The sequence below is a fragment of the Hypanus sabinus genome, chromosome 1, assembly GCF_030144855.1.
Source record: "Hypanus sabinus isolate sHypSab1 chromosome 1, sHypSab1.hap1, whole genome shotgun sequence".
In the NCBI taxonomy this organism is placed as follows: Eukaryota; Metazoa; Chordata; class Chondrichthyes; order Myliobatiformes; family Dasyatidae; genus Hypanus; species Hypanus sabinus.
In genome coordinates, this window is record NC_082706.1 from 39,272,279 (window position 1) to 39,296,626 (window position 24,348).

Genomic DNA, 24,348 nt, shown 5'->3' on the forward strand with positions numbered 1-24,348 from the left:
GTGAGCGAATCCTGCTGGTACCTCTGATCCGCAGGGCATCTGTAGGCTATGTTCAAGTGGCTGCTGGTATTCTCTGCAGGATGTCTGAATAAGTCTGCTGGTTGTGCCCCTGCAGCTTTTGAGTAAGTGCATCATGCGAGAAGTGTTGACACCTGCTGGTAACACTGGATGAGTCTGCAGGTATATGCTGTGCCTCTGCAGCTTCTGAATGGGTCAGTGCATCCTCCTGCTCCTCTCTGTATCTCTGCAGGATGTGTGTTGAGCTCTGCTGGTATAGACTCCCCACGGTCTGTGTCAGCAGGGACTTCAGGTGGACAGTGATGTGAGAGCTGCTGGGATTCCCTTTCTTGGTGATAAATCTGGGTGGTGTGATCGTCTCTGTCACAGTGAGGTGTACGAATGAGTCCTGCTGGGAGCGAGGTCTGTTGGTATTTTCTGACTCATGATGTCAGCGAAGTTTGCTGGTTTTCTGTCCCTATGGTGTTCTCAGTACATTCATGGGAAGTGTGTGTAAGAGGTATTATCTGTCTGCAGTATGGGTGAGCAAATCACTGTGGGTTGCTGTATTTCTTGTCTCTGTGGGATGTGTTGGTTCAGCCTGCAGGCTACTTGCTCTTTCTGCTGGGTGCAAAAGTCAGCATACTGTCTCTGCAAATGTATGGTTGGGACTGCTGGTATCCTTGTGAGATGTGTTGGTGTGGCTTGCTAGTATTCTCTGCCTCTGGAACAGGTTGTGGGGGGGTGGGGAGACAAAGGATTCTGCTGTTCAGTCTCTGCAGGATGTGTGAAATTGGCCTGCTGGTGTTTGAGTCTGTGCAGGATTTGTGTGTGTGTATGGGGGTTGGGTGGTTGGGGGGAGGTTGTGCTGTTATTGTCTGCTTCTCCAGAATCCGGGTAATGCCTGCTGGTATTTCCTGTTGCAGGATGTGTGGGTGAGGCCTGCTGGTTTTTCTCTCTCTCTCTTGCCTATGAGCATCTGTGTGTGATGTGTGTGCAAGGGCTGCTGCTTTCTCATGCCCTCTGCGGGCTGCTGGTGTTCTCATTCCCTCTATGGGATGTGTGTGTGAAGGCTGCTGGTATTCTCGTTCTTTTTGCGGGATGTGAGAGAAGTTTGTTACTCCCAGATCCATGAGCAATAGCTGCTGGGATTGTCTGTCATCCTGTAGGAGATATGGGCAAGGTCTGCTGGTACTCTCTTGCTTTATGGGGTATACTCTGCAGAGATGTAAATGTAATCTGTGGAGTTCTGCTGGTATTGGTTCCTACAGGGATTCTTGCTGTGTGGGAGGTCTGCTTGTGTTCATTGTCTTTGCAGAATTTAGAGACACATGCTGCTGGCAGTTTTGCTCTCTGCAGGTTTGTGTGAGCGAGGCTCCTGGTACACCCAGCCCCTGTGTAATGGGTGCGTAGGCCTGCTGACATTCAGGTCTCTGGGATGTGTGTGGGGCTGTGGTGTTAGCAAGACCTTTCAATATTCTTTGCTTCAATGGGATGTAGAAGCGTGGCCTGCTGGTATTCACTGTATGTCTGCGGGATGTGTGGTGTGCCTTGTTGGTGTTCCCTTTCTCTCTCCTCGCCCTCCCCCTTCCCTTCCTCTCCTCCCCTCTCTCCCTCTCCCACTCCCTCCCCCCCTCTCTCTCTCTCTTCCTCCCCTCTCTCACTACCCTTCCTCTCCCTCCCCCTCCTCTCCCTCCTCTTCCTCTCCCTCCCCCTCTCCCTCCCCCTCTCCTCCCTCCCCCTCTCCCTCCCCCTCTCCCTCCCCCTCTCCCTCTCCCCCTCTCCCTCTCCCTCCCCCTCTCCCTCCCCCTCCCCCTCCCCCTCTCCCTCCCCCTCTCCCTCCCCCTCTCCCTCCCCCTCTCCCTCCCCCTCTCTCCCTCCCCCTCTCCCTCCCCCTCTCTCCCTCCCTCTCTCCCTCCCCCTCTCTCCCCCCCCTCTCTCCCCCCTCTCTCCCCCTCTCTCTCCCCTCTCCCTCTTTCCCTCCCCCTCTCTCCCTCCCTACTGGTATTCCCTATCCCCATGAGATGTGTTAGCATGACCTATAGTAGGTTATAGGGAGAAGTTCAATATGTTAGGACTTTATTCCCTCGAGTGCTGGAGATTGAGGAGAGATCTTGTAGAGGTAATGATGGGTAAAGACAGGGTGAATACATAGAGGTTGGCTGGAATACTCTCCTTCTGGGAGATGTATGAGGGAGGACTGCTGGTATTGTAGGACCTCCATAGGATGTCAGTGTATGTCTTGCTGGTGTTCACATTCCCTGTGCAGGATGTGTGGGCGATGCCTGCTGGTATCCTCTATCACTCTAGATGGATATGTGTGTGAAGCTTGCTAGTTATGATCCGTCTCTATAGGATGTGTGAATGAGTCCTTCTGAAACTTTCTCTCTCTGCATGAGGCGTGAACAGACCCTTCCGGAGGTGTGATAGACGCCTGTCTGTGTTAGTCTCTGTCTCTCTGCAGTAAGTCCTGCTGGTATTCTCAGTCTCTGTGGGATCTCAGTCTTGTTGGTGAGGACTGCTGGTATTCTATGACTGTGTGGGATATGTCATGAGGCCTGCTGGTATTCTGTGTCTTTGTATGAGATATATTATGAGTCCTGCTGGTATTCTGTCTCTGTGGCGTGTGTGAGCTGGTCTGCTGGTATTTCACAGTCTGTGGTCTGTGATGAACCATTTTCTGTTTCTGTATAGTGTGATTGAAGCCTGCTGGTAATTCCTGTCTCTCTGTGGAATTGTGACTGAAGCCTGCTGCTAATTCCTGTCTCTCTTTGGGGTTGTGAGTGAAGCCTGCTGTTGTTTTCCATCTCCTTGAGATATGTCAATCCAGCGTGCAGTTTCATTTCAGTCTACAGGATGTGTGAGCCTGGCTGCTGTTATCTCCTCTCTGTGGGATGTGTGAGCTTGCAGGATGTGCTGGTGTAGCCTCACTAGTAATCTTTGCAGGATCCGAGAGTTGGCCAACTGGTGTTCTTTGTTTCTCTGCAAGGTATTTGTGAGTGAGGCTGCTGGTGTTCCTTGTCTCTGCAGGATGTGTTGGTGCTGCCTACTGGTATGCTTTGCCTCTGTGGGAAAGGCCTGCTGGTTTTCTCCCTATGGACCAGTGAGGCTTGTTGGTATTCACTTGTGTTCTGTGGGATGTGTGTATCAAGCTTGTTATCTGGGCAGATGGTGCTCGTCAGCCGTGGTTAGCAACTCATCTCTGATTTAAAACTTCCGCTGCCTTGTGGCAATACTTAATCATGGAGAATGCTTCCGGAGTAACTACCAAGGAAAAATCCGGAATTGGAGTCTCTAAGGCAGTCCTACATTGAGTTCAATGCTGACTGGCAACTCCTGTGACGTCTCTGCCATTCCTTTGGATTCATCGTTGTGTGGAGAGAGGAAGCCTGCTGCATTGCCGCCAAGGCAGTGTATGGCCTAAACCATTGTGGCCTAACTCCCACCAAGAACCATGAAGGGGGACACGAGTAAGCCTCCTAGTATTAAAGAGGTGCAGACGGCTTTGCAAGAGATTGATGAAGAACAAGGCCACTGGGTCTGATGGAATTCCATCAGAAATCCTCAAGAAAGGTGACACAAAAGTTTTAAATCATATTCATGACCTGCTTGTCAAGATCTGGGACCAAGAGAAGAATCCAGCTTTCACCTCTGGCAGAAAATCTCCCCGTTCAGTCAGAGGAACATCTGACATGATTTTTACAGCATGCCAATTGCAGGAGAAAGCCCAGGAACAAAATCTCCCACTTTATATGGCCTTCTTAGACCTTGCAAAAGCATTTGACTCTGTAAATTGTCCTGCCCAAAAGCCGGTGCCTGGAGAAATACCTCAATGTCCTGCAGCTCTTACACTGTGTTTGCCATTTTCATTGCAACCATTCTTCACTTCACAGACCAAGACATCCCACAAGAAGGCCAGATTCTCTATAGGACAGATGGGTGGAGGGCACTTTAACCATCACAGGTTCAATGCACAGCAAGGTGTCAACTACTTTCATCATGGAACTCCAATATGCAGACGACAACGCTGATGTAGCTCACTCTGAGGATGATCTGCAGTGCATCATGGGAGCTTTTGCCAGAACGTACAGACTCCTGGGACTTGATCTAAACATCAAGAAAACCCAAGTCCTGCACCAGCCTGCTCCAGATCAAGCTCCTAAACCTCCAACCATCCAAGCTGACAACATCCTTCTGGAGAACATTGATCATTTCCCATATCTTGGCAGTCTTCTTTCTTCAAGAGCCACCATTAACCTTGAAATAAATCGCAGAATAGGCTGAATGAGTGGAGCTTTTGCCAGGCTGAGAAAGAGGGTTTTTGAATATTGGGATATCAAGACCAACACTAAGCTTCTGGTCTATAAAGTTATAGTCCTCCCCTCCTTGCTATATGGAGCAGAGTCATGGACAACATGCAGCAGGCACGTAAAATTCCTAGAAGCTTACCATTAAAGAAGCCTCCAAAAGATTCTGAGAGTTAGCTAGTAGAGCAGGCGTACTAACTCCAGCATCCTGGAGGAAGCTAACATTAACTCCACGGCCACAATCGTGACTCAACAGCAGTTGTTATGGGTCAGCCACATCATCCATGTACCTGACTCCTGCCTCTGTAAACAACTCCTGTTCAACCAACTCAAAGCTGTAAAGTACACTCCTGGAGGGCAGAATAAGTCATTCAAGGACAATATCAAGAGTCGTCTGAGGAAGTGCCACATCGACCTGAATGGGTGGGAGAAATTAGCACAGGATAGAGAAAGCTGGAGAAGGACTGTCTATGAGGGGTCTGCCACGAGAGTCAGCCTGCTAGTATCCCACATTTCTGTGGGATATGTGAGTGAGGGCTGTTGGTATTCTCTGCCTTTCTGGGGGAGGTTTGTGCAAGGGATTTTGTTGTTTACACTCTCTGTGGGATGTCTGGGTGAGGCTTGTTACTATCCATCACTCCAGCATCTGTCACTCTCTGGGATATGTGTGTGGAGCCTTCTGAGCCACAATAGATCACCCCCCCCCCCCACCCCAGTAATGTTTACTCATACAATGTGTGAGCCAGTCCTGCTGGGATTCTCTCTCTCTTTCTGCAGTCGGTGTGACAGAGGTCTGCTTGATTTCATACTGTTAGCACAGCCTGCTGGTATTCCCACTCTCTGTGGGATTAGCAAGTGGGGCTGCTGGTATTCTCTGTCCTTGTGGGATGTACAAGGCAGGGCTGCTGGTATTCTGTGCCCCTGTGGGATGTATGGTCGGGCTGCTGGTATTCTTTGTCTTTGTGGGATGTAGAAGGAAGGGCTGCTGGTATTATGTGGCCCTGTGGGATGTGTGGTCGAGCTGCTGGTATTCTACTTCTCTGTAGTTTGTGTGAGCGAAGATTCTGACACTGTAAGTCTGATATAATGTGTCTGCAAAGCCTGTTGGTGATTTTTCTCTCTGTGGGAGCTGTGAGTGGTCTCTGGTGTTCTCCATGGGGAGTGCCATTGAACCCTGGTAGTAATTTCCCTCTCCCTGCAGGAAGAGTTGTGTAGCCTGCTGGTAATTTTCCTTTCCCTACTGGAAGTGTCAGTACAGATTGCTGTTGTTTTCTCTCTCTCTGCATGATGTATGAGCCAGGTCTGTTGGTATTCCCTGAGAGATGTGTTGGTGAGGCCTTCCCTCTCTCCCTCTGGGATGTGAGAGTTCATCTACTCTTTTTCTCTCTCTGAAGGATGTATGTGTGGGTGCTGCTGGTATTCTCAGTCTCAGTCTTTGTACAATGTGGGAGTAAAGACCACAGATGTTTCCCTCCACATGAATTTTAGTAAGGTCCTTCTGGTGAGGTGGCCATTTAGATTTAGAATAGCACTCACAAAATGCTGGATTTCACTGCATCTGTGGGTCTGTGATTGTGTCTGGGTTGTATCAGTGAGACCTGGTAGTATTTCTCTCTCTGGGAGGGTTGTGTTTATGATTTCCTTGGGCATTTGCAGTCTCTGTGGGATATGCCGGCAGGTCCTGCTGGTATTTTCTCCCAGTCTGTGGTGAACAAAAGATGCTTGATGGAATATGTGGTAAAGTCTGCTGGTTTCGCAGTACTTCAGAAGGATGAGTAGTAAGCGCTACTAGTATTCTCTATCTCGCTGCAGGATGTGTGAGTGAGCCCTGCTGGTATTCACACCCTCTATGAGATGCTACGTGAGTTCTGCTGGTATTTACAGTCTCTACGGAATCTTGTTTAATATATCACCAGCAAATGTGAAATTTGTTGTCTTTGCAGCAGTGCAATACATAAAACGCAATACCTAAAAACAGAAAAAAACTGTGAATTGCAGTAAGCATCTATCTTATATATAAAATTTTATACATATTTAAATAGTTAAATGAAGTAAAATGGCTGTTGTGACACGTTTCGTGTGGTAGTATACTGGGTAGTGCTCGTCTCTCTCACTTAGCTTCCACCGTTGGCTGGCAGTCTTGCAAAAAGGGGAGCTGAGTACGTAAGTCTCTCCCTTCCAGTGCACGGCCTCTTCAACAGCAAGCCTCATGTGTTGTCTCCTCGCTGGTGACACACGGAAAATGAACTCGTTTTGGACTCAGGCTGAACTACAGTGGACAGGGAGGGGGTCTGGCTCCTGCACACGTAGCACGCCGGCCCACCAGTATATGGACATGCTGAGGTGCTCGTGAACCTGATCCCTAGCTATGGGTAAGTAGCTCCATTGCCTTCTGGGCAGTCTCGGGAGAGACGAAAACTACAGGAGTAAACCCAGACAGCAAATCTGGAATGGAGCCCCTAAGGCGCCTGGATATCATTGAACATCTTTCTGGCAATTCCTTGAGCCAAGCTAGTGCCAAGAATATTGCTTTATGAGCTTTCCTTTGAAGAGCAGGACCTTTGATGACTGGGCATCTCAGGATCTCTACACCTTCTGTCCAGGCTTGTGATGACGATCATCATCACCTATTGTCCTTCAAACTAACCAGCAAATGAATTAAGTAGTGTAAAAATTAAACTAATTAAAAGTAAGGAGGTAGTGTTCATGGGTTCAATGTCCATTCAGAAATCTGATGACAGAGGGAAAGAAACTGTCCTGAAACTCTGAGTATGTGCCTTCAGGCTCTCGTACCTCCTTCCTGATGGCAACAATGAGAAGACGGCAAGTTCTGGGTGATGGAGGTCTTTAATAATGGACGCTGCCTTTTTGAGGCATTGCGCCTTGATGACCTGGATACTCTGGAGGCTAGAGCCCATGATGGAGCTGACTGAGTTTACGACTTTCTGCAGCTTATTTTGATCCTGTGCATTAGCCCCACCCCCCCATACCTGATGGTGATGCAGTCGTTTAGAATTTTGTGAGTGAGTCCTACTGGTATTCGCAGTGTCTGTGGGATGTATGAGAGTGCCCTGCTGGTATTCGCCATCTCAACTGGGGATATGAATAAACCCTGCTGGTATTCACAGTCCATGTGGAACGTGGGAGTGAGTACTTCTGGTTTCTTTGAAGTGCTTGAGCGAGCCCTGCTGGTATTCACATGCACTCTGCCAGGTGTGCACGGTCTGCTGGGATTCTCTGTGTGATGTGAGAGTGTGGGCTGCTGGTGTTCTGTCATTGAGATGTGTGAATTGGTGCTGCTAGTAGTCTCACTCTCTTTGTGGAAGGTGGTTGCATGGCCTGCCAGGATTGTCCATATCTCTACTGGTTGTGTGGGCAAGGCCTGTTGGTGTTTTCATCCCTGTGGCACGTGATTGTGGTTGGTTCACCCTGGAACCTGCGTGATCATAACACTTTGTGGGATCTTCCAAAGGCCTTGCTAACGTCAATATAGAGAATGTCTATCTCTCTGTTGGTCAATCTTCTTGCTCCCTTCTTCAAAAATCTCAATTAAGTTCATGAGGCACCATCTCCAGACCATCCTTAATCAGTCCTGCAAGGGCAAATAGATTCCATCCAATAACTTCTCCCCAACCCCCAACTCATTGCAATCTGGATCACTCATATCCTTTGTGGTTCCGTGTCTTCTCCTGGCAGCCCTCCTTAAATAACAGCACCACGTTTGCCACTTTTCAATCTTCCGGGACCTTGCCCATGGCTAATGAGCAAACAGGAGTTTCTGACACAAGAAATTTTGCAGATACTGGAACACTCACAAAATGCTGGAGGAACTCAGTAGGTTAGGCAACATCTATAGGTGGGGGAGAATAAGTAGTCAAGGTATATTTCTCTTCATAGGTGCTGACTGACCTAAGTTCCTCTTGCATTCTGTGTGTGTTATACAGGGCTCAGTGCCAGCACCCTAGTAATTTCTTACCTTGCTACCCACATCATCCTAGGATACCCTTTGTCAGGCCTCAGGAATGTGTTCACAGCCATGCACCTGTAGACCACTACCACCCCTTAAAATATTTCAGGACTTCACTATTGTCTAGTTTCCATGGTCTTCTCCACAGTAAATGTAAATGAGAAATATTCATTCCTTTCTCATTTCCTGTGGCTCCATATTTAAACTACCACACCAAATCTTAAGGGGATCTATTTTCTCCATAGCTACTCTTCTGCCTGTTATATACTTAGGGAAGGTAAAGGAGAATACTAAAAATTCCCTATCAAGGATATCTAATGTCCCGTTTTTGCCCTCCTGAATTCTTCCTTAGGTGTATTATTACCTCCCTTAGACTTCTCAAGGGATTTGCTTGAATATTTGCAGTCAGTATTCACTAAAGGAGAAGAATGGGGAGGGACTGAGTTAGTGGAAGGGTTTGCAGATATTCTGGAACATGTTCATATCAGGAAGCATTAAGGACATTGACATGGATATTGTCATGAGGAAAAGTTAAGAGGATCAGAGGCAACTTGATAGAGAAGCATAAGATTATAAGAAGCATAGATAGAGTGGACAGAGTGTACCTTTTTCCCAGGGTGGTAATGGTGTTCACTGGCTGACGTCCTTTTAAGGTAAGTATAAGAGAGTTTAGGGGAGATGACAGCGGTAAGCTTTTATATAGAGAGTGGTGGGTGCTTGGAACGCACTGCCAGGGTTGGTAGCCGAGGCCGATTCAGTGGGGACAATTAAGAGATTTTTGCATAGGCACATGTGTGTAAGAGAAATAGACAGTTATGAGAGGAAAGGGTTATATTGATCATGGAGTAGGTTTCGTGTTTTACGTTATATGTATTAAGATAGAAAAACCCCACAGTGTTTGATGGGATTTATCTAAGGTTGCTATGGGATGTAGGGAAGGAAGTTGCTGGGAACTTTTGCATCCTTGTTATCCTTGGGTGAAGTATCAGAAGTCTGAACAAAAGCAAATATTTCCTGATCCAAATAAGATAACTCGGGTAACTCTGGGTCAATGAGTCTTATGTCTGCAGTAGAGAAACTATTTTGAAAAATTCCAAGAGACATGATTTATGTTCACTTGCAAAGGCAGGGACTGTTTAAGGGGAGTCAGCATGATTTTGTGCAAGAGAAATTATGTCTCGCAAGTCTGATTGAGGTTTTGACAGTGGTAAGTAAGAAAGTTTATGAATGTGCATTTGGTAACATGGCTTTTCACAGGGTCCAGAAGGTTGAAGGACAAGGAATCTGAGGTTTTGGCGCTCTGGTTCCAAAATTGACTTGGGGCTTGGAGTTAGAGTGTGATGTTGGAGGGAGGTGTTCTGACTGGAGATGTACCACAGGGATTGCTGGTGGTGCCTTAGCTATTCGTAATCTATAAATAATTTGGATGAGAATGACAGGAAAACAGGTGCAGTCACAGATAGCAAAGAAGCGGAGGGGTTGTTTAAGGATATATCGGGATTGACATAATCTGGAAAGTTGGGTGCAGATGTAATTTAATCAGGACAATTTTAATCTAGATAATGATTTTGGTAAATTGGTTTATTATTATCACATGTACTAAGGTACAGTGAAAAACTTTCTTTTGCATGCCGCTGTACAGGTTATTTCATTACAACAGTAAATTGAATCAGAATCACATTTAATATTACTGACATATGTCATAATTTTTTTTGTGGCAGCAGTACCGTGCAAAACATAATTAAAAAATAAAGCCCTATACAATCGGAACTGTTGCTGCTTATGTTTTAACTGTTGGTCAGGAAGTCAAGGATTCAACTGCAAATGGAGGTGTGGAGTGCCATGTCTAGGAGTCTGGAGATGAGTTTGCTTGGAATTATAGTATTGAAGTCAGAACTGTGACCAATGAACAGTCATTTACCATAGGTGTGTTTACTGTCTAGATGCTCCAGAGATGAGTGTAAGGCCAGAGAGATGGCGTCTGACATGGACTTCTTTCAGTGGAAGGTGAATTGCAGTGGGTCAGGGTTGTCTGGGAGGCTGGAGCAGTTGGTCCCATGACCAGCCTGTTGATGCTGGTGGATGTCAGAGTCACTGGGCAAGTTTTATTAAGGCTCTTGGGCATTTTGGTTGGTCATGTACTGGCAGGACCTAAACAGTGAATGATAGGAACTTATGAGTGTTGATATAAAAGAGATGCAATTTGATAATTCTCTGGAAATGGCAACACAGGTGGATAGCGCAGTGAAGAAGGCAACTGGTAAAATTGTGTTACAGAGGCTGATGAATTAAATTTCATCTGTCACTCCATGTCTATGTGGCCAACTGTCATAGATGATCTAGGGACGTTATGTTTAGCTTTATAGAAAATTGGTTAGGCCTTGATTGGAGTATTATGTACAGTTCCAGTCCCAACAGTGCAGGAGTGGTGTGGCAGCGACAGAGAAAGTACACCAGGATGTAGCCTGAAATTAAAAGCAATGCAAATAAGGAAAGAATGGATATTCTTTCCTGACGAAGGGTCTCGGCCCAAAACGTCGACAGTGCTTCTCCTTATAGATGCTGCCTGGCCTGCTGTGTTCCACCAGCATTTTGTGTGTTTTGTTTGAATTTCCAGCATCTGCAGAATTCCTCGTGTTTGCTCTTTAAAGAATGGATATGCTGGTCTTGTTCTCGCTAGAGTGTGGGAGGTTGAGGGGTGATCTTATAGAGGTTTATAAGATTGTAATGGACATGGATAGGGTAGTTGGTTGTTATCACAGGCCAGGGGAGTCTAGAACTAGAGACCAGAGTGGTATGGTAGCATGACAGCACCAGCAATCAGCGATTGGAGCTCAATTTCCACCATTGCCTGTAAGGTGTTTGTTAATTCTCTTGGTGGCAATGTGGGTTTCCTCCAGGAGCTCTGGGTTCTTCCCGCATTCCAAAGATGTGCGGGTTGGGGGTTAGTAAGTTGTGGGCATACTACGTTGGTGCCAGAAGCATGGGTAACACTTGAGTGCTGGCCAGCAAAATCCTCTCTGATTTAATTTGACACAAATGACACATTTCACTGTATGTTTCACTACATGTGACAAATAAAGCCAATCTTTAACACAGGGTTAGGTCGAGAAAGGGAGGTTTATAGGGAATTAGACAGGCAAGATTTTCACAGAGAGTGATAATTGTGTGGATGAGTTGCCAGTGGAGGTGGTAGAAGTGGGTCAATAATGTTTGAATGGCATTTGAATGGGTAGATAGGTAGCAAAGGAGTAGAGAGATATGGGGTTAATACAGGCGAATGGCTTTGTGTGGGTAATCTGCACAGTCAGCATGGATGAGCTGGGCCAATGGATCTGCTTGTGTGCTGTACGGATTATGACAGAGGAAGGAAATATTGGTATATATTTTGTCACTGGTTATAAAATTATGATTCGATTTGATGTGCTTTTTTGACTGAGAGCCGGCATCGTATATTCACAGGATGTTTCTCATGTAGAGAGTGGTCATTCATTCTGTGTGTCTCTCTTGGTGGAGCTCCTCCCCCTACCCTGAACCCTCACATTCGCTCTGTGAATGTTCACAGACAGATTGTTCAGCCAGTATCTTTTTCCCAGGGTTGCAACGTCTAATACTAGAGGTCGTATGTTTGAACTGAGAGGGGTAAGTTCAAAGGGGACGCGTGGGGCAACTCTTTTGACACAGTGCCTGGAATGTGCTGCCGGGGTGGTGGTGCGGGTAGATACAGTGGAGGTTTTCAAAGGCAGGATATGGGCAGAATGGACTAGTTTAATTAGGCATTTAATTTGTTCAGCACATCATCCTGGGCTGAAGTGCCTATTCCTGTGTTGTACTGTTATGTGCTCTGTGTTCTAATGAAACCCCTTTGAATGCTGCTGTTAAGTATGCTTCTCCAAGCCACTCCAGTAATGAATTCCAGACTTAAACCGTGAGTTGTGTGAAACATTTCTCTCAACTCTCTCTCTTGGTTCATATGTCAATCACCTTAGGCCTCTTGTCTCCTGGTTCTTGACCCCCTCCATCAGCACTTTCTATCTCATCTGTCTACATTCTTCATGAGTTTAAATGTCTCAATAACTAGTCTGTCCTGAGGAGAGTAATACCATCTTCTCCAGTCTACACGCATAAGAGGTCATTGTCTCTGCAATTATTTTGGAATATTGTTCTCCAACTCCACCAGCGCTTGAAAACATTTCTATATAATGTAAAGATTCATAAAATGAACCAGTCTATTTATCAATTTCTTGCACAGATCCCAGTGTATTTACTCTCTCCCCACTGATCCCAGTGTATTTACTCTCCCCACTGATCCCAGTGTATTTACTCTCCCCACTGATCCCAGTGTATTTACTCTCCCCCTGATCCCAGTGCATTTACTCTCCCCACTGACCCCAGTGCATTTACTCTCCCCACTGACCCCAGTGCATTTACTCTCCCCACTGACCCCACTGTATTTACTCTCCCCACTGACCCCAGTGTATTTACTCTCCCCACTGATCCCAGTGTATTTACTGTCCCAACTGATCCCAGTGTGTTTACTCTCCCCACTGATCCCAGTGTGTTTACTCTCCCCACTGATCCCAGTGTATTTACTCTCCCCACTGATCCCAGTGTATTTACTCTCCCCCTGACCCCAGTGTATTTACTCTCTCCACTGACCCCAGTGTATTTACTCTCCACACTGATCCCAGTGTATTTACTCTCCACACTGATCCCAGTGTATTTACTCTCCACACTGATCCCAGTGTATTTACTCTCCACACTGATCCCAGTGTATTTACTCTCCACACTGATCCCAGTGTATTTACTCTCCACACTGATCCCAGTGTATTTACTCTCCCCCTGACCCCAGTGTATTTACTCTCTCCACTGACCCCAGTGTATTTACTCTCCACACTGATCCCAGTGTATTTACTCTCCACACTGATTCCAGTGTATTTACTCTCCACACTGATCCCAGTGTATTTACTCTCTCCACTGACCCCAGTGTATTTACTCTCCACACTGATCCCAGTGTATTTACTCTCCACACTGATCCCAGTGTATTTACTCTCCACACTGATCCCAGTGTATTTACTCTCCACACTGATCCCAGTGTATTTACTCTCCACACTGATCCCAGTGTATTTACTGTCCCCACTGATCTTAGTGTATTTACTCTCCCCACTGATCCTGGTGTATTTACTCTCCCCGATCCCAGTGTATTTACTCTCCCCACTGATCCCAGTGTATTTACTGTCCCAACTGATCCACTCTGCTCTGTTTCCTAGCTCAGCGTGCTGTGCCCACAGTTTACTGTGTCTCACGAGTCCTGATGCCGGTGAGTAATTGGGTGATTTAGTTTTGCATGTTGAATTGTTTCACTTAGTTTAAAGTGTTCGATTTGTTTATTCTTGTAAATCTCATCTTCAGTGTGAAACAAGTCCTACAGAAGTGGTTCTGATGAGTCTTCTGCCTGATTGGTGACTGGGTAACCAGCCATGTACTGAACATGCTGAGCCAAGGGACCAATGTCTGGGCACAGTGTCCTTTCCCCAGTTTGCAGTGTCTGGTGAATGTATTGGCACAGACAGGAAAAAATGAGCCATTTTTTGTCTGTGAGTGGTAGCTACTGGGGCCCCAGCTGTTCACAGTCTAAATGAATGAATTGTATAAGTGTAATATATCCAAGTTTGCTGATGATATAATGCGCCTGTGACTCAGTAAAAGATAACATGGATTAGCAGGTGATTAGGAATGTGGACAGTATGTTGGCATTTATTACAAGAGATTTGAATTCAAGAGTTGTAATGATACAGGATCCTTGTAAGACCACACTTGGTGCTTCTGATCTCCCTCCCTGTGGTAAAAGGGCTGCAATGAAGGTTAATGAGATTGATTCTTGGGATAGTGTATTTGTCTCTTTGACAAGTGATTAAACAAACTGGGTCAATATGGGTTTAATGAAAGGATGTACTGGCTAGGTTCAAGTTTATATTTGCCAAAGGTAAACTAACTGGGTATAAATGCTGTGAAAAGTAACTTTTTTGCAACAGCAGCACACAGCTCAAGATGAGGACAAACTTAAATTAAGGTAAACTTAATTTAACAAAAATCAAGCACAACTTGCATATGCAAAATATCAAAGAAAGTAAAGACACTAGTTCAAGATGAGGGAGCAAAAACATTTATAATTAAAGGTAATTTTAAGGTTTTTCCAGGTTGGTTCAGTAACTGGATGAAAGTGGGGAAGAAGTTGTTGTTGAACCCTGAGGTGTAGGTCTTTAGGCTCCTGTGCCTCCTGCCTGATAGCATGCTGTTCATGATATTGGATGTTTTTCATGTTGAGGCTTGGCTTCTTGAAGATATCCATGACAGTGGGAAGAGCTGTACCTGTACTGTACCCAGGCGAAGGCTCAGCCATGATCTTTGAGACACCAAATAATGCAGATTCTGCAGTCCAGAGTCAAATGCAAGCTGCTGGAGGAACTCAGTGGGTCAGGCAGCATCTGTGAAGGCGGGGTGGGGTGGGGAGGAATGGGCAACAGTTTGGAATGCAATATTCTGGTGTAGATGGAAATTTACCACCCACCTCTCTCCACAGTTGCTGCCTGACTTGCTGAGTTCTTCCAGCAGTTTTTCTGCTGAACCATGATCTTATTGGCAAGTGCAATGGGTCCAGGTTGCCCAGATGACAAATCCAACTGCTTTTTCTGATCATCCTCATGATCCCAACATATTTAATCTCAGAGCATTCCGTTTGCTTGTACTTTTAAAAGCGCAGAGGAAGACACTTCAACGTGTCAGGTGCTGCTGGTTCCGAGTGGAACAAACCCATCTGTTTTCCAGTACCTTCTCTCCCACATGCCCATCAACTCTTCTTTCATTGTTTTTGACACTAGCAAAAACTTAGATAATACAGATAAAGTATATAACCTGCCTGTAAAATCTTTCAGTTGGGGCATACAAAACAGATCACCCAGTGGAAATCCATACTGTCAAGTGGAGCTCGTGCAGACTCCACAGAGACAGTGCCAGAGGTCAGGAGCTGTGAGGCCAAAGCACTGTCAGTTCTGTCATCATGCTGTTCAGTGTATTTACTCTCCTCATTGGTCCTGCTGTACTTAGTGTCTCCCTATTGGTCCTAGTGTATTTACTGTCACACCATTGGTCCCAGTGTATGTACTGTCTCCCCATTGGTCCTAATATATTTACTCTCACCCCAGTGATCCCAGTGTATTTACTGTCTCCCCATTGGTCCAATTTATTGACTTTCTCCCCATTGGTCCCAGTGTATTTACTCTACCCCCACTAGACTCAGTGTGTTTACTTTCCTCTCCCTGCTTTCTAGCTCAGCCTGCCGGGCCAACAGAGTGTTGTGACTGGATGTTGGTGAGTAAATGGATAATTTAATTTTGGATGTTGAATTGTTTGATTAAGTTTTCCTATTTAATTTGCTCAGTCTTGTAATTTCCACCTGATTTGGGTGGTATACAGTTAGAAGGTATCCTGTACCTGTCTTATATTTAGGTAACTGCAGTACTATATGATGGAAGTCAGAGTCTTTGATCTTGTTGAACCTGGTGATCTAGGACTGGGCTCTAGTGATATTTGATGTATTTTAGCCCAGTGTACAGTGCTTGTTCAGTGTGATGTGCGGACAGCAGTAACTGGGTAGAATAAGCAGCTCATTTATTTTGCATCCATCATCAAGGACATGTCCTCTTCGTCCTACCATTGGGGAGGAGGTACAGGAGCCTGAAGTCTCACGTTTAGGAACAGATGCTTTTCCTTCACCATCAAATTTCTGCATATTCCATGAAACCATGAACAAGACCTCCCTATTATTTATGTATTTATTTTTATGGATTGCTCTGTACTGCATCCACAAAACATAAAGTTTCACAATGTACAGTATGTCAGCAATGCACTGGCATTGAAGAGGGTTCATGGGAGAGTCATGAGAATAGACAATAGACAATAGGTGCAGAAGTAGACCATTCGGCCCTTCAAGCCTGCACCGCCATTTTGAGATCATGGCTGATCAATTACTATCAATACCCGGTTCCTGCCTTGTCCCCATATCCCTTGATTCCCCTATCCATAAGATACCTATCTAGCTCCTTCTTGAAAGCATCCAGAGAACTGGCCTCCACTACCTTCCGAGGCAGTGCATTCCAGATCCCCACAACTCTCTGGGAGAAGAAGTTTTTCCTTAACTCTGTCCTAAATGACCTACCCCTTATTCTCAAACCATGCCCTCTGGTACTGGACTCTCCCAGCATCTGGAACATATTTCCTGCCTCTATCTTGTCCAATCCCTTAATAATCTTATATGTTTCAATCAGATCCCCTCTCAATCTCCTTAATTCCAGCTTGTACAAGTCCAGTCTCTCTAACCTCTCTGCATAAGACAGTCCAGACATCCCAGGAATTAACCTCATGAATCTACGCTGCATTTCCTCTACAGCCAGGATGTCCTTCCTTAACCCTGGAGACCAAAACTGTACACAATACTCCAGGTGTGGTCTCACCAGGGCTCTGTACAATTGCAAGAGGATTTCCTTGCTCTTGTACTCAATTCCCTTTGTAATAAAGGCCAACATTCCATTAGCCTTCTTCACTGCCTGCTGCACTTGCTCATTCACCTTCAGTGACTGATGAACAAGGACTCCTAGATCTCTTTGTATTTCTCCCTTACCCAACTCTACACCGTTCAGATAATAATCTGCCTTCCTGTTCTTACTCCCAAAGTGGATAACCTCACACTTATTCACATTAAACGCCATCTGCCAAGTATCTGCCCAATCACCCAGCCTATCCAAGTCACCCCAAATTTTCCTAACATCCTCATCACATGTCACACTGCCACCCAGCTTAGTATCATCAGCAAATTTGCTGATGTTATTTTCTATGCCTTCATCCAAATCGTTAACGTAAATAGTAAACAGCTGTGGTCCCAATACTGAGCCCTGTGGCACCACACTAGTCACCACCTGCCATTCCGAGAAACACCCATTCACCGCTACCCTTTGCTTTCTATCTGCCAACCAGTTTTCTATCCATGTCAATGCCTTCCCCCCGATGCCCTGAGCTTTGATTTTACCCACCAATCTTCTATGTGGGACCTTATCAAATGCCTTCTGAAAATCGAGGTACACTACATCCACTGGATCTCCCCCGTCTAACTTTCTGGTTACATCCTCGAAAAACTCCAACAGATTAGTCAAGCATGATTTACCCTTGGTAAATCCATGCTGGCTCGGCCCAATCCTATTACTGCTATCTAGATATGCCACTATTTCATCCTTAATAATGGACTCTAGCATCTTTCCTACCACCGATGTCAGGCTGACAGGTCGATAGTTCTCTGATTTCTCCCTCCCTCCTTTCTTAAAAAGTGGGATAACATTAGCCATTTCCCAATCCTCAGGAACTGATCCTGAATCTAAGGAACATTGGAAGATGATTACCAATGCATCCGCAATTTCCAGGGCCATCTCCTTTAGTACCCTAGGGTGCAGACCATCTGGACCTGGGGATTTGTCAGCCTTCAGTCCCATCAGTCTTCTCATCACCGTTTCCTTTTGAATGTCAATCCGATTCATTTCCTCTGTTACCCTATGTCCTTGACCCATCCATACATCTGGGAGATTACTTGTGTCTTCCTTAGTGAAAACAGATCTAAAGTACTCGTTAAATTCTTCTGCCATTTCTTTGTTATTCCCAGAGTAAAAGGGTTAACATATGAGGATTGTTTGATGGCTCTGGGCCTGTGTTTAGTGGAATGAGGGGGGGATCTCACTGAAACCTAGATAGAGTGGAGGCAGAAAGGATGTTTCAGATACTGCACAAGTCTAGGACCAGCCTCAGAAAAGTGGGACATCCATTTAGTGCTGAGATGAGGAGGAATTTCTTTAGCCAGAGGGTGGAGAGTCTGTTGAATTCATTGTCATGGATGGCTGTGGAGGCCAGGACGTTGAGTATACTTAAAGTAGAGATTAATTATAGATGGGATTCAAGGGTTACAGTGAGAAGGAGAACAGGGTTAAGAGACAAAACAAATCAGCCATGATGGAATGGTGGAGCAGACTCGATGGTCTGAATGGCCTAATTCTGCTCCTAGAGTATGTCAAGGTTTTGTGATCTTATAATAATTCTGATAAGGTTATGAAGGAATATGGGGAGAAGGCAGGAGTTTGGGGCTTGGAGGAAAATTGGATCAGTCATGATGAAATGATGGGGCAGACTCGATGGGCTGAATGGCCTAATTCTACTCCTATGTCTTATGATTCTGACTTTTAGCTGGTGAGCCTATGATTAGTGTGTGATACAGTGATGAGTCCCGAGGACTCATCCATTCACCATCTCCATTAGCAAATTGTACCAAGGCACCAAGTGTAATACATCTAAGCTTGCTAATGGTACGAAGTGGCATGAGTGTGGGCTTCATGAGAGACTTTATAGGCAGGCTAAAGGTGTGGCAGATGGAGCATGATGTGAAGTGAAGGTAAGTGAAAATTGAATGTTGTGAGATTGAAAACAATGAGGAAGGCAAAGACCATGCCCTCTGACCTGCCCAGAGATCCTCCAGCCTTTGTATGTTGTTTTAGATTTCCACCTCTGCTATCTTTCTTGTGCACAAGAGTGAGGTAGCAATGCAGAGCCCAGGTGAAACTGGACCTAGAGTTCTGTGCACTCAACTCCTCTCCCCACTGAAGCGAGGACGTTGTCATCATGGGTGAACTGATTCCCAAGGTACTGGTTTCATCAGAGGGTCATAAATTGAACATAAGGCTAGAAGACGTAGGAGCAGAATTAGGCCATTTGGCCCATCGAGTCTGCTTGCTATTCAAGCATTGCTGCTTTATTATCGCTCTCAATCCCATTCTCCTGCCTTCTCCCCATAACCTTTGATGCCCTTACTAATCAAGAACCTATTAACCTATTTAAGTATACCCAATAACTCGGCTATCTGAGGCAATGAATTCCACAGATTCACCACCCTCTAGCTAACAATATTCTTTCTTATCTCTGTTCTGGGGGACGTCCTTATATTCTGAAGCTGTGCCCTCTGGTCCTAGATTTCCCCACTATAAGTAATATCCTCTCATTGTCCACTCGTCTAGGCCTTTCAATATTGGACAGGTTTCAGTGAGATCCTCCTCATTCTCCTAAACTGCAGCAAGTATAGACCTAGAGCCATCAAATGCTCTTCATATGCTAACCATTTTATTCCTGGGATCATTATTGGGAACCCCCTCTGGATTCTTTCTAATGTCAGCACATCTTTTCTTAGATAAGAGGCTGGAAACTGCTCACAATACTCTAAGTGAGCAAGCTGAACCTATAATCTGTTGCATTTCAAAGAATGAGAGGTGAGCTCATGAGAACATGCAACATTTTTAGGGAAGTGAGAGTGGATGCAGAGCTAATATTTCCTCTATCTGTAGCGTCTAAAGTTTTGAATGGCAGACAGACTCACCGAAGTCCATCCACAATGCTCTGGGTACCAGGCAACCCAGACACACAGATACACTGTGGTAGACTGTGGGGGAGGGGAAAGTACCAATGGTCAAGATTGTGGCAACCACAATTGACTCCGCAGCAGAGCAAGAGAGGAAAACCACTAATACTATAGTGGATTAGAGAGTTTTAGCTATAAGGAGAGCTTGGACAAACTTGGATGGTTTTAGAACACAGTACATATAACATACAACACAGTGCAGGTTCTTTGGCCCACAATGTGGTGGTGACCTTTTAACCTACTCCAAGATCTAATGTTTCCCTCGATTTTTCTTTCGTTCAAGTCCTAATCTAAGAGATCGTAAATGCCCCATTTGTTTCTGCCTCTACCACCACCTCCAGCAGCATCTTCTAAGCACTTACAATTCTCTGCTTAAAGAAAACTACCTCTCACATCCCCTCTATACTTCCTTCCAATTGTCTTAAAGTTGAATTAGGCATTGTCATCCTGGGTACAAAGTGCTGGCTGTCCACTCCCAACTATACCTCTTATCATCTTAAACACTTCAGTCGTCACCTGCCTTTCACTCACTGGGCCTCTACTCGGCCTTGGATCAGCTGGATGACAGCAATTCCTATAGAACGTTTTTTATTGATTACCACTCAGCATTTAACGTCATAATCTCCTCAGTACTAATTAACAAGATTCAAAACTTGGGCCTCTGTACCTCCCTACAACTGGGTCCTTGGCTTCTTAATCAAGAGACCACTGTCAGTGTGGATCAGAAACAATTTCTCGTCATTGACAATCAACACAAGTGCACATCAAGAATGCGTGCTTAACCCATTGCTCTGTTCTCGCTACACTCTTAACTGTGTACCTACGCGCAGCTGAAACAGGTACAGGAGTCTGAAGGCATATGCTCAGATTTAAGGAATATCTCCTTTCCCTCTGCCATCAGACTTATAAGTGGCCAATGAACCCCTGAACACTACCTCACTATTTTGCTGTCTTTTTCAGTGCTTGTTTAATTTTAATGTTTGTTATTATAACAGAGTATTTTTTATTATGTTTTGTATGGTATTGCTGTCACAAAACACCAAATTATATAATACGCATCTATGATTCTCACCTCTGATCCTCCTTCTCTCCAAAGAGAAAAGCCCTAGCTTCCTCAACCTATCCTCATAAGAAATGCTTGCTAATCTGGACAGCATCTGGTATATCTCCTCTGCACCCTCTCTAAAGCTTCCATATCCTTCCTATAATGAAATGAGCAGACTGAATGCAAAATTCCAAGTGTGGTCTAACCGGAGTTTTATAGACCTTCAATATTACCTTGCAACACTTGGACTCAGACCCCAACTAATGAAGGCCAACACACTCTACAGCTTCTTAACCACAACTTGTGAAACAACTTTGAGGGATCTATAGACCCTGACCCAAGACCCATCTGTACCTCCACACTGTTAAGAATTCTGTCATTATCCTTGTACCCTGGAATGTCAGAGAATGAGGGATGGCCTGGCAGGAGTATATAAAATTATGAAAGGCATTGTCTGGGTTGATAGGAAGAGCCTTAGACCCATGGCAGAATGCCAATTACCACAGTACATAGCTTGAAAATGAGGGAGGAAATTTAAAGGAGATGTGTGAGGCAGAGCATGTTAGGTGTCTGGAACAAGCTGTCGGGGAAGTGGTGGAAATGGATGCATTAGCACTGTTTTAGAGGCATTTAGACAAACCTGTGAACAGGCAGATTAAATTGGCTTTGTGGTCAGTACAGATGTAGTGGGCTGCAGGGGCCTTTTCTTGGGCTGTACTATTCTATCTTCCAGTAGTACAGTTTTCATCTGTAAGGGGTGGGTGGGGGGAGGTGGCGGACAGCTGTTTCTGTGGCTACAAACTAGACTCTAAAATGGAAATTCCAGTGTCAGCAATGTTATCACCATGATATGAAGTTTCTTGTTTTATTGCAGTAGAACAGTGCAAAAATCACTATAAAGTACAGAAATAAATAAATAGTGTAAAATAAAAGGAATAATGAGGTAGTGTTGATGGGCAGGGGTGGCTGAACAGCCAATAGTTCAGAATCAGGTTTATTACTACTGACATATCTCATGAAATTTGTTGTTATATTTCAGCAGTACGGCACAAGACATAACACATTATTATAAGTTACAATAAAAATAAATAATTAGTGCAGAAGAAAAATATGAGTAGTGTTCATTGATTCATGGACCATACAGAAACCTAATGGCAGAGGAGAAGAAGGTGTTATAGACAATAGACAGTAGGTGCAGGAGTAGGCCATTTGGCCCTTCTACCCAGCACCACCAGTCACTGTGATCATGGCTGATCATACACAATCAGTACCCCATTCCTGCCCTCTCCCCATATCCCTTGACCCTGCTATCTATAAGAGCTCTATCTAACTCTCTCTTGAATACATCCAGAGACTTGGCCTCCACTGCCTTCTGGGGCAGAGCATTCCACATATCCACCACTCTCTGGGTGAAAAAGTTTTTCCGCATCTCTGTTCTAAATGACCTACCCCTTATTCTTAAACTGTGGCCTCTAGTTCTGGACTCACCCATCAGCGGGAACATGCTTCCTGCCTCCAGTGTGTCCAATCCCTTAATAATCTTAGATGCTTCAATCAGATCCCCTCTCATCCTTCTAAATTCCAGTGTATACAAGCCCAGTCGCTCCAATCTTTCAACATATGACAGTCCCTCCATTCCGGGAATTAACCTTGTGAACCTATACTGCACTCCCTCAATAGCAAGAATATCCTCCCACAAATTTGGAGACCAAAACTGCACACAATACTCCAGGTGGGGTCTCACCAGGGCCCTGTACAGCTGCAGAAGGACCTCTTTACTCCTACACTCAATTCCTCTTGTTATAAAAGCCAGCATGCCAGTTACCATGTTCTGCAAACGCTGAGTGTACGTCTTCAGGCTCTCGTACCTCTTCTGGATGGTAGTAAAGAGGAGACTGTCCATAATGATGGATGCAGCCTTCTTGAGGCATCGCCTTTTGAAGAGATCCCCGATAGTTGATAGGTTTTAGGGTACAACTTAATGTCAGAGAAATGTATGCATTATACATCCTGAAATGCTTTTTCAAGGTGCTTTGCCTGTGAAGGAGCACCAAGATGGTGGAGAGGCTTATGCCTGTGAGGGAGCTAACTGAGTCTTCAAGCCTCTGCAGCCTCTTTCGATCCTCTGGATTGGAGCCTCCAGCCAGAGGTGAGGCAACCAGTCAGAATGCTCTCCACCATACAGTAGAAATTTGCGAAACTCATTGGTGACATAACCAAATCTCCTCAAACTCCTAATGAAGCATAGCCACTAGTGTGGTTACATTGTGACTGCATCAACATGTTGGGACTATGATAGATCCTCTGAGATGTTCATGCCCAGGAACTTGAAGCTGCTCACCCATTCCACTGCTGATTCATCAATGAGGGCTGGTGTGTTTTCTCCCAGCTTCCCCTTCCTGACGTTCTTGTTTCTTATATGTCAGTACCAATGACAGGGGTAAATTCTATTTGCCATTGCTCTGCCCACCTTACCAGCTGTTCAGTATTCTCCTGTAGCATGTCTGACTGTTAACACCACTAATTTTGTGTCATTTCAAGATAATTGTATATCTCCTGAAATCATATTCAAACAGGTAATGATGGTAACAAGCAGCATCAATCCCCACGATACGCCTCTGGTCACAGGCTTTCAATCACAGAGCGACAATTCAGCAATCAGCCTTGGTGCCTTGCCAATTTTGGATCCAATTTGTCAGCTTGCCTTCAATCACATGGACTGTAACGTTACATTTAACATGGAACAGTATAGCACGGGATCAGCCTCTTTCACTCATGATGTTTTGCTGAATGACAGTACTGTGCAAAAGTGTGAGGCACATGTAAAAAAATTCTGAAAAGCGAAGATGTTTTCAAAAGTAATTGAATGAAAAGTTTCTAAATAAGAAAGAATTTTCTATGAAGAGCAGTAAACAGTAAAAAACTAAAATCAATTATTTGATGAGACTACACTTTCCCTTTAAAATTCTCTTAGGTACACCATTGTGCAGTCTTATAAGAAAATCAGCTGGTAGGTTGTTCTAAGCACCTTGGAAGAACTTGTCCCAGTTCTGCAGAATGGCTGTCTCGCTTGCTTCTGTCTCTCCAGGTAATTCGGGACAACCTCGATGATGTTGAGATCAGGGTTCTGTAGAGGTCAGACCATCTGAAAACATATTTTAAAAAATCTAGGGTGTCTAAGACTTTTGCACAGTATTGCAGTTAAAATAGTAATCAAATGCTAATTCCTTCACAATACTGTATCTATATCCCTCCATTTCCTGCACATTCACGTGCCATTTGAAGAGCCTCTTGAACGACTATAGAATTTGCCTCCACCACCACCTGGGTAGTGTATTCTAAGCAGTCACCACTCTGTGTAAAATCATGCCCCACACATCACAAAGTTCAAAGTACATTTATTATCAAAGTATGTATATGTTAATATATACTACCCAGAGGTTAATTGGCTTGCTGGCATTCACAGTAAACAAAGAAATACAATAGAATTAATGAAAAACACATAAACATTGATAAAGCAATCAAT

General features: G+C 44.9%; 1 protein-coding gene across 11 annotated transcripts in view; it reads left to right on the plus strand.

The window, feature by feature from the left end:
• The window catches only part of LOC132393150 (glutamate receptor ionotropic, kainate 5-like), a 227,151-nt gene that overhangs the window by 8,218 nt on the left and 194,585 nt on the right, over positions 1–24,348 (plus strand). For 9 of the 11 annotated variants that reach the window (XM_059968039.1, XM_059968050.1, XM_059968030.1 and 6 more), the window contains exons 2-3: positions 13,542–13,591; positions 15,602–15,642. The exons of 1 other annotated variant lie outside the window; for it this stretch is intronic. The gene's annotated coding sequence lies outside the window, so the exon portion shown is untranslated. Of the gene's footprint in view, positions 1–13,541; positions 13,592–15,601; positions 15,643–23,825; positions 23,911–24,348 lie in introns of those variants that run through there. One more of the 11 variants, XM_059968057.1, reaches the window with a different exon arrangement.